Raw genomic sequence first — 11,532 nt, forward strand, 5'->3', positions numbered from 1 at the left:
GAAAGCAACGCAGAACTGCTTGCCGGTGAGGAAAGGATTTAGCGGGAGGAGGGGGGGGCTGAGCGGAGGCGGCACGAGGAGCCTCCTGGAGGGACTTTGGTTCAGGTAAAGGGGCGCAGGTCAAGGCAGGGCACTGGAGCCAGGTGGGCCCAACCCCCCCTCTTGCTGAGCTTAGGGGAGGAAGAGGTGAGTTTCTGCAGACTTTCCACATGTCGGAGAGAGAAGAACAAACAAGAAGGTGTCCACACCCCCTGTGCCCTGGGTGCTTGGAGACGGGAGAGGCAGGTTCTGGACGCAGGCACGACGGGGACAAACAGCTGCCTCGGCCGAAGCTTCTGCGGGAAGCGCGGGGAGCTTGAGGGGACCCTAACCCTAAACGGGGGTGCCGTTTGCACATGAGCTCGCTCTTTCCTCGTGTTACGTTTTGTAAACTGTCCTGAAGGAACGGCGTATTGGGGCGAAGGATCGATGTGGCTCCACATAGATTTGTTTTAGATCTGATGCGTGTCTGTGACCGGAAAGATTTGTCCCTCCGGGTCCGTGCACTGCCTCGCGATGCTGAAGATCCTATGCTCCGGCTCCCCGCCTGCACTGGTGGCCCTCACGCTCCTGGAGCCCGTCGGTCCTGCACAGGGGACACCGCGGCTGGGGCTCCCGGGGCTCCCGGGGCTTCCGCTGCTGACGCCCCGGCGCGGGCGGCCGAGACTAGAGGCCCGGAAGGCGCCACCTCGACCCGCAGGCCCCAGTGGCCTAATGGATAAGGCACTGGCCTCCTAAGCCAGGGATTGTGGGTTCGAGTCCCACCTGGGGTAAGGGCGTCTTTTTGGCGCCGAGCCTCGGCCGCGTTGAAGAGCCCGAAGATGACCGCTCACAACTTTTGCGGGTTCCGCAGGCCGAGACCTCGGAGGCCGGACTCGCCCCGGAGGCTTAAAGGAGCTGCGTGTCCCCAGGGACCGCGGGGACACCTGGGCTAGAGCGGGGAGAGCAGACCGTGCTGACCCCACGGCCCCCGGCACCAAAAGTTCCCGCGGGGAGAAGCCGCCCGCGCCACCCCAGGTGGGACTCGAACCCACAATCCCTGGCTTAGGAGGCCAGTGCCTTATCCATTAGGCCACTGGGGCGCGACAACACGCGGCGTCCACGTGGTCGGTGGTAACGCGCAGCCGCACGCGCGCGGCGCTCCCGCGGGGCTGGACCGCGCCCCCGGACCCGAGCGGCCGCCGGAGGCCGAGGCTCGGCGACGAAGCCGCGTCCCGCGGGGACCACGCGGTGCTGGCGGCGCGCAGGTGCACGGAGAGGAGCGCGCTTCCCGGAAGGCGAGTGCCGAGCGGCCTCGGGGACCCGGCAGGGGACGAGGAGGGAAGCAGAACGAACCGCAGACGAGGCCGCCGGGCCGGGCTGCCGTGGCCGCGTCACCGAAGGGCAGGCGCCCCGCACCCAAAAGGAAGCCGACCACGAAGGGACTCGAACCCTCAATCTTCTGATCCGAAGTCAGACGCCTTATCCGTTAGGCCACGCGGCCGCGACGCCCTGGGGGCCGCCGTGCGCGGGCCAGGTGCAGCCCCCTCGGCGGTGGCGGCGCGGGCGGCGCGGGCGGCGCGGGCGGGACCTCAGGCTGCGTCGCAGGCGCGGCGGGGCCGGAGCCCGGTGCGGCTCCCGCGGCAGCGTCAGTGCTAGTGCAGCCCCAGGTCACTGAATAGGTGTCCCGGCAGCAAAGCTTGCGTGAGGGGACCGCGTGGCCTAATGGATAAGGCGTCTGACTTCGGATCAGAAGATTGAGGGTTCGAGTCCCTTCGTGGTCGAAATGTTTTAATCCTGAAGAGAAAGACATAAGAAAAATAATCTTGAAGAGAGACCAGCACAACCTCTACTGCGGCTGAATCCCTGGCTCTACCCTAGTTTTAGACACAGTCGGGCCTCCGTACCCCTTCCTGACCGCAGGCCCCCTCACCTGAAGCGGATTGTGACGGCTCCCGTCCAATCCAATTTTGCACCTGGGAGCTCCCGGACCTGACGTCATTACGCCGCCACTGGGCATCACAGTTTAAGAGACATGTGATCGGGCGCCGCTTGCGTGAAGCCCCAGTGGCCTAATGGATAAGGCACTGGCCTCCTAAGCCAGGGATTGTGGGTTCGAGTCCCATCTGGGGTGAGGTGGTCTGGTTGTGGGAGTGGCTTTTTCAAATTACCTGTAGTAAAGTAAAACTTAAATACCACACGGCGAAATCAAATCCTCTTTCTCGTTTTCTCTCTTTATTTTTTTTTTTTTTAAGCGCGTGGATGTCTCGGTTGTCGGTAATTTGCCTTTTCTTTTTGATCTAGCTCGACCGCACTTTGAAAGATAAACCCATGGGAGGGCAAACGCGGCCCCACGCGGTATGTACGCAAACACACCTCGTGAAAGTGTTCTGCAGGATGAGACCCACGCATGAGTGAGGCGCGCGTATTCGGTGTGAGTCCATCACTATCAAGTTAAAAGCGGTGCAGGTGGCAGCCCCCTGCCCCTCAAGCCCCGGAGGACAGGGGCAGGCGGAGCGCGGGTGCTGCCCCCCGCCGCCCTGGGCTCCCTGTGCGCTCGGTCCCATGCAAACGGCAGCCACCGCCCATGGCCCGGCTAGGACGAGGAGAGGGGTGCAGGGCAGCACGGATGTGCACGCGCAGTGGACACCAGCCTCCGGTATCAGCCCAGGCCCGCAGGAGGAAGGTGGCACGGCAGTGTTTCCAAAGGGACTGCCAGAGAGAGGGATCTTGTTTGTTTTTTTTTAATTAATTCTTATTGGTGTTCAATTTACCAACATACAGAAGAACACCCAGTGCTCATCCCATCAAGTGTCCACCTCAGTGCCCGTCACCCATTCACCCCCACCCCCCGCCCTCCTCCCCTTCCACCACCCCTAGTTCGTTTCCCCGAGTTAGGAGTCTTTATGTTCTGTCTCCCTTCCTGATATTTCCCAACATTTCTTCTCCCTTCCTTTATATTCCCTTTCACTATTATTTATATTCCCCAAATGAATGAGACCATACACTGTTTGTCCTTCTCCGATTGACTTATTTCACTCAGCATAATACCCTCCAGTTCCATCCACGTTGAAGCAAATGGTGGGTATTCGTCGTTCCTAATGGCTGAGTAATATTCCACTGTATACACAAACCACATCTTCTTTATCCATTCATCTTTCGATGGACACCAAGGCTCCTTCCACAGTTTGGCTATTGTGGCCATTGCTGCTAGAAACATCGGGGTGCAGGTGTCCCGACGTTTCATTGCATCTGAATCTTTGGGATAAATCCCCAACAGTGCAATTGCTGGGTCATAGGGCAGGTCTATTTTTAACTCTTTGAGGAACCTCCACACAGTTTTCCAGAGTGGCTGCACCAGTTCACATTCCCACCAACAGTGCAGGAGGGTTCCCTTTTCTCCGCATCCTCTCCAACATTTGTGGTTTCCTGCCTTGTTAATTTTCCCCATTCTCACTGGGGTGAGGTGGTATCTCATTGTGGTTTTGATTTGTATTTCCCTGATGGCAAGTGATGCAGAGCATTTTCTCATGTGCTTGTTGGCCATGTCCATGCAGAGAGAGGGATCTTGTTTACAATTTACACTTTCATATGTTTATAATCCTTTTGCAAAATGCTTAATTGAGAAAAATATATTATTTTGGGTAGATTTTTTTTTTTTTTTTTTTTTTTTTTTTTTGCCACTTTGGAGCACACAGCTCCAGGGGAGTTGTGTGGTTGGGCTTTCCAGGCTGACCGTCTCAAACGCGTGCCCCTCGGAGATTCTATGTCTACTCTGGGGGAGGATGAACTGTTCATCACTTTCCTAAGTCTTTATCCCCAAAAGTTTAAAAACCACTGTGTCTGGGGCACTTGGGTGGCTCAGCAGTTGAGCGTCTGCCTTGGGCTCAGGGCGTAACCCCAGGGTCCCAGAATCGAGTTCAGCATCGGGCTCCCTGCATGGAGTCTGCTTCAACCTCTCTGCCTGTGTCTCTGCCTGTGTCTCTCATGAATAAATAAAATCTTTAAAAAAAAAAAAAACAAAACACTGTGTCCTTGTACTTTTTGTAAAAGAAACAACCCAAACTAGAAGTACAGAATTCTCCTCTCCCTTCTCCAGCATCATCCAGAGTTGTTCCTGCTCTCTCTACTCCAGACCAGACATCAAGTTTTATGGATGCTAAGGCCACGTCTGGCTCCCAAGTCCTGCCATGTGGCTGCAGCATCATGGCCCTGGCCTGTCCCACTGGAGCTTCTGCGGGTTTCCCGCTTCAGATATTCTAAAACCATCCGCTGGTTTAGTGAGCTCGGCAGGCAGGCGGTAAAAGAAGCAAATTGATGAATAGGATGATTTCAAAATAAAGAGGGTGATGGGGAGCCACTGGCTGAGTACTCCGAGGAGGCCTGGCAATCCTGTCACCTTCAGAGGACTTCCTTAATGTTCTGACCCATTCGCCAGCTACCTCAGAGGGTTGTTGTGAGGAGTAAATACAATGATGTTCACATCAAGGGAGTAGAACAATGCCTGGAACACAGTATGTGCTCGATAAGCCCATCATATTTGCTAAGACTAGTTTGCCCCATTATTCAAGGTTTATATGTGATATTATCCTAGCCAGATGTGAATGCCTGAAGGCTCAAATTTCATCTTTTCTTTTCCGTCATTCATTATAAATGCTTATTAAGATTCTTCTGGATGAAAAAAAAAATTCTTCTGGATGCTGAGCAGTGCTAAACCCTGGGGAATATAAATATGACTAAGATATGCTGGCACTCAACAAAGAATCTTCCAGAACCCTCTAGATCTTTCTAATCCTTTAGGATTGATTGCATTACTTTTGTCTTCCAAGCATTCTGCATTTACTTGATTTCTCAATGAAATTCATGAGAACAAGGAGTTTCCAAGTGCCTGCATTTTTGTATTGTGTTGTGTTATTGTAATTTATACTTTGTCTATTGTTGGTTTTATGTAACATTTGTTCTGGGATCAGTTGATGTGTCCTTTTTTGTTTTTTGTTTTTGTTTGTTTTTTTTTTTTTTTTTTGAAGCTTTCTTTATAGCCTAACATTATCAGTTCCTAGTATTCTGTTTATATGACACAGAATTTACTATATAACCTATTAAGTGAGCCTTTTTATTATAGTTTGCTATAATCTCAGTTTTGCAAATGCCAAAAATGAGTTAAAATCTTTGCAACTATTGTTTCTAGCATTTTTAAACTTTTTTGCTTTATGTATTTTGATGCTTTATATATTTTTTTTTTTCAGCACATCAAGGTTCCAATAATTTTTTCATGTTGGTTATTCCCTTTATTAAGAATTATATTTGACCCATTTCATGTTTTTGTCTTGAATTCTACTTTGCTAGATAGTGACTCTACATTGTTGCCCATCCTTTAAAAATGTGTTACAAAAATTTTCAAACATACACAAAAACAGAAAATAGTGAATGAACCAACCTAGATTTACCAGCAGGATTTTTTCACATTTGCTCCATTAATCCCTTTATCCTTTTTTTCTGACATTTTATTTTTTTTAAGATTTTATTTGACAGCGAGAGAGCACAAGCAGGTGAAGCAGTAGGAGAGGGAGAGGCAGACTCCTCGCTGAGTGGAGAGCCAGAGCAGGGGAGGATGGGGCTCATCCCAGGACTCTCGGATCATGACCTTGTGGTGAAGGCAGACACAACCGACTGAGCCAGCCACCCAGGTGCCCCTTCTGAAGTTCTTTTTTTTTTTGAAGTTTTTAAAGTAATCCCAGACATCGTATCATTTCACCACAGAATACAATCACATACTTCAGTATTCATCTCTTAATTATCTTTTTACAGTTGATTGCTGCAAATCAGAATCCAATTAAAGTCACACACAAGATTTGGATGTTGGGTCTTTTCAGCCTCTTTTAACCTAAAGCTGTCCCTGATTTCCCCTCTTACCTTACCCTGCACCACTGACTTGTTAAAAAACAAAGGTCAAATGTCCCATATTTTGAATTTATCTTTACTTCATAGTGTCATTTAACTTGTTCTTCTATCCCAGGTATTTCCTCTAAATTGGAAGTTAGTTTCAATGCCTCAAAGTCAGGTTCAACTTTCTGACAAAAACAAAAACAAAAAACAAGAAACAAAACAAAAACAAAAACAAAAACAAAAACAAAACCACCTTCCAAACAGTGCTGTGTTTAATTTAGTGTATCAGAAGGTACAGGAGATAGGCTTGGCATCAGGAACGGAGAGCCTGCTCACGGTCAAGTTCCTCAACCTTTCATGTAATGGTTTCACCCATTGAGGAGCTTGGCCTAAAAAAAACTATTTCATTAGGAATTACAAAATAGTGACTTTTCTGATGTTACTTTTTTCCACATTTATTGGCTTGAATACTTTGTGAAGAACTTTAATTATGTCTATTAGTTGAAATAGTTTATTTTTTAAATATTTTGAGAGAGCAAATAAATAAATAAATAGATTTTGAGAGAGCAAGCAAGTGAGCACACAAGCAGGAGTGGCCGGCAGAGGGAGAGGGAGAAGCAGGATCCCCACTGAGGAAGGAGCCCAATGAGGGGCAGAACTCTGGAATCATGACCTTAACCGAAGGCAGGTGCTTAACCAACTGAGCCACCCAGGTGCCTGAAATAGTTTTTTTTTTTTTCTTAAGATTTTTATTTATTTATTCATGAAAGACAGACAGAGAGAGAGAGAGAGGCAGAGAGAAGCAGGCTCCATGCAGGGAGCCTGATGTGGGACTCAATCACAGGACCCCGGGATCACGCCCTGGGCTGAAGGTAGGCGCTCAACCGCTGAGCCACCTAGGCGTCCCAATACAGTAGTTCAAAAAGGCAGGATAAATGCATATTTTTTTTCCTTCAGTGCATTTTTTGAATGAACTGGAACCCTTGATACCTTTTTTTAAGGATGGACAGCTTGTGATTGGATTTTGGGTTGACTCAATGCCTTCTAATAGGGAGTCTTTACTAATTCATAATTATCTTAAGTATGTTTGGTCCTGTATTTATGCTACTTTGCTGATTTCTATCTTTAACTCTTGGTATATAGGATGCATTTTTCTCTAGTAATTTTATAAGCAAGTCCCATTTTACTAGTGATTTTTAATATCTTAAGTTATCTCTACACCCAACATGGGGCTTGAACTCACAACCCTGAGATCAAGAGTCACACACTCCACTAATGGAGCCAGGCAGGCATCCCACTAGTAATTATTTTCAACATAAAATCAATGCATGCTCAATGCAAAAATTTCAAACAACCCAGGAGACTATGCAATTTAAAAGTGTCCCAATTCTACCCAAATGTCCTGGATAGACAGCATGTTCAGTTGTTCACTGGTATCTCTTCCATTAAGTCTTCCAAAGGGTCTCCCTCCAATGCTAGGGACTCTTGTTATCAAACTTCCCAGGGACGGCTGTTGGGTCCTTCCTTGAATGGGAGTTCTAACCACACTCCAAAAGCAAACTGAATGTTTTATTAGATTCCTCATGTTTCACTTGTCTGAATCCTTCATTCAGAGAGATGGCTCAGTGCCAATTAATTCACAGTGGAGAGGGAATGTGTGCTATTCATTTCTGTTTTGTGCATTAAAGGCACACCTGCATCAGACTGTTGTAACTAAAGCACCTCTCCATGGAACACATCTTGGCCCTCAACCACATTTTACCTTTAGCATAGTGCCTGCCCGTATGATCAGGGGTGATGGGGCCCAGGCTCTCCTCTGCTTATGTCCCTTAAGACCACACGGCTTTCTAGGCGCTATCAGCCATCATTGCTCTTCTCCATTAATCCATCTGCCATCTTTGTTAGCAATGTCAAAAGACTGTTGGGTCTGTGCATGCTGCCCTTCCTCTTGCAGGTTTTTCCTACAGGATGTAGGCCTTATCAGGTCAGATGCCTCTGCTCAGAACTCCTGCTTACTTAGAACCTTCCCGGGTTACCACATTTAATTTTCATTATGATCCTGAGGTTTGTGAATGAGAAAAAGCAAGTCCTAAAACAGTAAACAAGTAGTCTAAAACAAGCAATTAAATGCTCAAAAAGACTAATGACGTAGTATGGCTAATTAACAAATTTAAAAATTTTTTAAATGCTAAGAGTAAAGTGGGAGGCAGACCAGATCCTCTGACTTCAAGGGCAATAGAATGCTTTCTACCATCTCACCTTACTTTGTCTTTTTTTTTTTTAAAGTCATCTTTACACCAAACGTGGGCCTCAAACTCATCACCCCAAGACCAGGAGTCACTGTGCTCTACCAACTGAGCCAGCCAGATCAATAATATGAACATTTTTAAACAAAATGATGATATTGAAATAATTTTCAATGTTCGAATACAAAACTGTAATGTTTTAACTCTGCAACAAAATGTCCTTTCATACCACATTTATGCTGAGGAACTGAAGCACAGAAAAGGAGATCCCTGCTTGCTACTCACCCTGCTGTTACATCTGCAAGTTGGACCATCTGTCTGTCCTTGTGTTGTGACTTACTTAGAGATAAGTACAAGGAAGCAGTGCTTAGAAACCAGTGGTTTGAAAGCAAAGAGGAAGCTCAAGAGAGTAGAGGATTCCTTTTTAACATAGTTCAGTGAAATGCACTGTCATCAGCCCTATTGTTGTTTGTTAGGATATAAGCAGCCCTGAGGGCTAACTGGCTCCTACATACCCTAACCATTAGGTAACTACACCAGCACATACCTGTAGGCTCATCTTTCCATTTTAACAAAAAGTCCACTTCTAGTGAGGGCATCTCAGAATTGTAATTATCTCAACTGCAAAAGAGCCTCGAGACACACAACACCGTATCATTATTTTTAATGTCCAATGTTTATCATATGAGGGCCGGGGCTGCTTTCTCCTCAACTCAAGTTTATAAATTTTCAATTGGCTTGTGAGGCCAATAGGGATACTTCTTCTTGTCTAATTTGGTTTCTGGGAAGACTTCATTCAGGTCCTCAATAGTCATCTGATCAAATGGAATTATGTTCTTCATCTTCTCCAGCTGGAAAGAAGGGAATTGTGTCAAGGTAAAATAGGGCCACAGAAATGCAAAAAAAGAATCTGAGGTAGGTTACTGCTGCTAGGTGAAAGATGGATGGCCATGAAAGAGAGAAATCATATTACATGCAAAGGCCAAGGCTGATCCTTACCTCTTTTTCATATTCTTCAATCCTGACCTTTGAGAGGGACAAAAACTCAGCACAGCTTTTCACCTTGAAGAGAAGGGAGATACTGTTTTGAAACCAAATTGTACTGTCCTGACTCTGAGGCTCCCAAGACAAAAGTCGCAGAGCCCCACACTCTTGCTTTCCCACTCTGTATGCAGAATATGTGGCTGCCCTGACTCCAGGGGGAATGCTGGCTTTGGGAAGCAAACTACAGCTTTTCCTAAATGCATGAAGAAGCCCATACAGGAGAACCAGCTTACTCTAGCATGACTAAGGATCATCAGCAAGTTATTCACCTAGGCAACCTACAGAGTGCCCCTGTTTCACAGACTAAATGTCAGGACAAGCCGCCTAATCACCTAGCCAGATTTCTCTTTTGGTGGAGCCACCTGGGTTCCCACATTTGACTTGGCTTTCTCTCTCTCTTTTTTTTTAAGATTTTATTTATTTATTCACGAGAGACACACACACAGAGAGAGAGAGAGAGGGAGGGAGAGGGAGAGAGGCAGAGACACAGGCAGAGGGAGAAGCAGGCTCCATGCAGGGAGCCCCACGTAGGACTCGATCCTGGGTCTCCAGGATCACACCCTGGGCTGAAGGCGGTGCTAAACAGTTGAGCCACCCGGGCTGCCCTCTTTTTTTTTTTTTTTCTTAAGACTTATTTATTCATGAGAGACACATAGAGGCAAAGACATAGGCAGAGGGAGAAGCAGGCTCCCTACAAGGAGCCCGATGTGGGACTTGATCCCAGGACCCCAGGATCATGACCTGAGCCAAAGGCAGATGCTCAACAACTGAGCCACCCAGACGCCCCCCACATTTGGTTTTCATACTTTCAAACAAATAGTTAGGTATTTGAATACTACCTTGGATAATTTCCCTACCCAATTCTAACTCCTTGTTTCTAACAGCTTTGTGGAAGTATAACTGGCAAACAATAAAATGCACATACTGCAAGAAGGCTACTTGAGAAGTCCTGATATATGTATCCACCTGTGAAACCATGACCACAATCAAGACAGTGAACGAATTTATCAGCCCCCTCCCTCCCAGTCCCAGGCAACTACTGAAGCACTGTCACCATAGAGTACTTGCATTTTCTACAGTTTATTTTACTGCTTTTATTTTTTTTATTTTATTTTTATTTATTTTTATTTTTTTATTTATTTTATTAATTAATTAATTTATTTTTTATTTATTTATTTTTTATTTTTTTTATTTTACTGCTTTTAATTCACTCTACCTTAACCTAACTTCCAGTGTAAGAAAACTTTAGAATAAATAGAGTCCAGACTACTTACATCTTCTTTTTCCTCAGCATCCACCTGGACAGTGTATTTATCCTCTGGCACAGGAACCTTCAGGGCATTAAACTACAAACACAGGGACAGTTGTTATTTTTTTAAAGATTTTACTTATTTATTCATGAGAGACACACAGAGAGAGGCAGAGATACAGGCAAAGGGAGAAGCAGGCTCCCCGATTCAGGATCGATCCCAGGACCCAGGGATCATGACCTGAGCCAAAGGCAGTAGCTCAACCAGTGAACCACCCAGGTGCCCCAGGGGCAGTCGTTATTAATACACTGGGGAATCCAAAGAAAGGGCTCAAAGCCACCAATCCTTATAAATAAAAACACATTCTCCATTCCAAGAGGAAACCAGTATGCATCTAGCTAGCATGCTGTAGTAGGAGTATTACCCTGAAAACAGGAACTCAACGTTCTGAGTCCTGTCACTAACTGGACAATTATTATGATGAGCTTCAGTTTCTTCATCTGAAAAGGACAGTTGGATTTTGATGACCTCAAAAATGGCCTCCTAGAACCTTGTACTCCTGAAGAAACTCTGACTTCTCTTTCAAATGAAACCCTAATGGACTGACTGGCAGAAGTAATGTTTATTTACCCCATGGTGATGACGACAGTCTTCTTAGAAAACTGCTTAGTCCTACAGCCCACAATGAACACTGTACCTGGCAGAGAGCAGTTGTTTGAAAAGCTCTGCCAAATGAATAAACAAATAAAATCTGGATACTGAGGTTTAACATGTAAATGTCAGAAGACGTTCAGTGGATGAGACATTAAGTCAAAAAAGAGCAGAAAAAGGAGGAAAATAGTGAAAGGGTAGAAAAGATGTTAGGGAGACAGGCGAGGGGCTAAAAAATAATTGAGAAGACCTGGGATGGAAACTTTTAACTCCACAGCCCTCTGGCTCCCTGATTAAGGCTATACTGGACTGTTTCTTTGGGTAAGAAACTTGTTGCATGAAGACATTGAATTCTCTGCACATATTTACCATATAAATCTACTACCTCCAGACTTTTGATCACACCCATCTTTCCTGAGCTTCCTTTGGGATCTGTT

The 11,532-nt window shown here is 46.3% G+C and overlaps 5 non-coding genes across 5 annotated transcripts; 3 read left to right on the plus strand and 2 right to left on the minus strand.

The window, feature by feature from the left end:
- Nucleotides 1-739: 739 nt before the first annotated feature.
- TRNAR-CCU lies at nucleotides 740-812 on the plus strand. Its single transcript has one exon. It is a non-coding gene; the product is annotated as a tRNA-Arg (tRNA).
- A 236-nt stretch (nucleotides 813-1,048) lies between these two features.
- TRNAR-CCU lies at nucleotides 1,049-1,121 on the minus strand. Its single transcript has one exon. It is a non-coding gene; the product is annotated as a tRNA-Arg (tRNA).
- A 328-nt stretch (nucleotides 1,122-1,449) lies between these two features.
- TRNAR-UCG lies at nucleotides 1,450-1,522 on the minus strand. Its single transcript has one exon. It is a non-coding gene; the product is annotated as a tRNA-Arg (tRNA).
- Nucleotides 1,523-1,729: 207 nt separating this feature from the next.
- On the plus strand, nucleotides 1,730-1,802 carry TRNAR-UCG. The gene has a single exon. It is a non-coding gene; the product is annotated as a tRNA-Arg (tRNA).
- Nucleotides 1,803-2,079: 277 nt separating this feature from the next.
- On the plus strand, nucleotides 2,080-2,152 carry TRNAR-CCU. The gene has a single exon. It is a non-coding gene; the product is annotated as a tRNA-Arg (tRNA).
- Nucleotides 2,153-11,532: the final 9,380 nt, after the last annotated feature.

This window comes from Vulpes lagopus, chromosome 12 (genome assembly GCF_018345385.1).
Source record: "Vulpes lagopus strain Blue_001 chromosome 12, ASM1834538v1, whole genome shotgun sequence".
Taxonomy (NCBI): Eukaryota; Metazoa; Chordata; class Mammalia; order Carnivora; family Canidae; genus Vulpes; species Vulpes lagopus.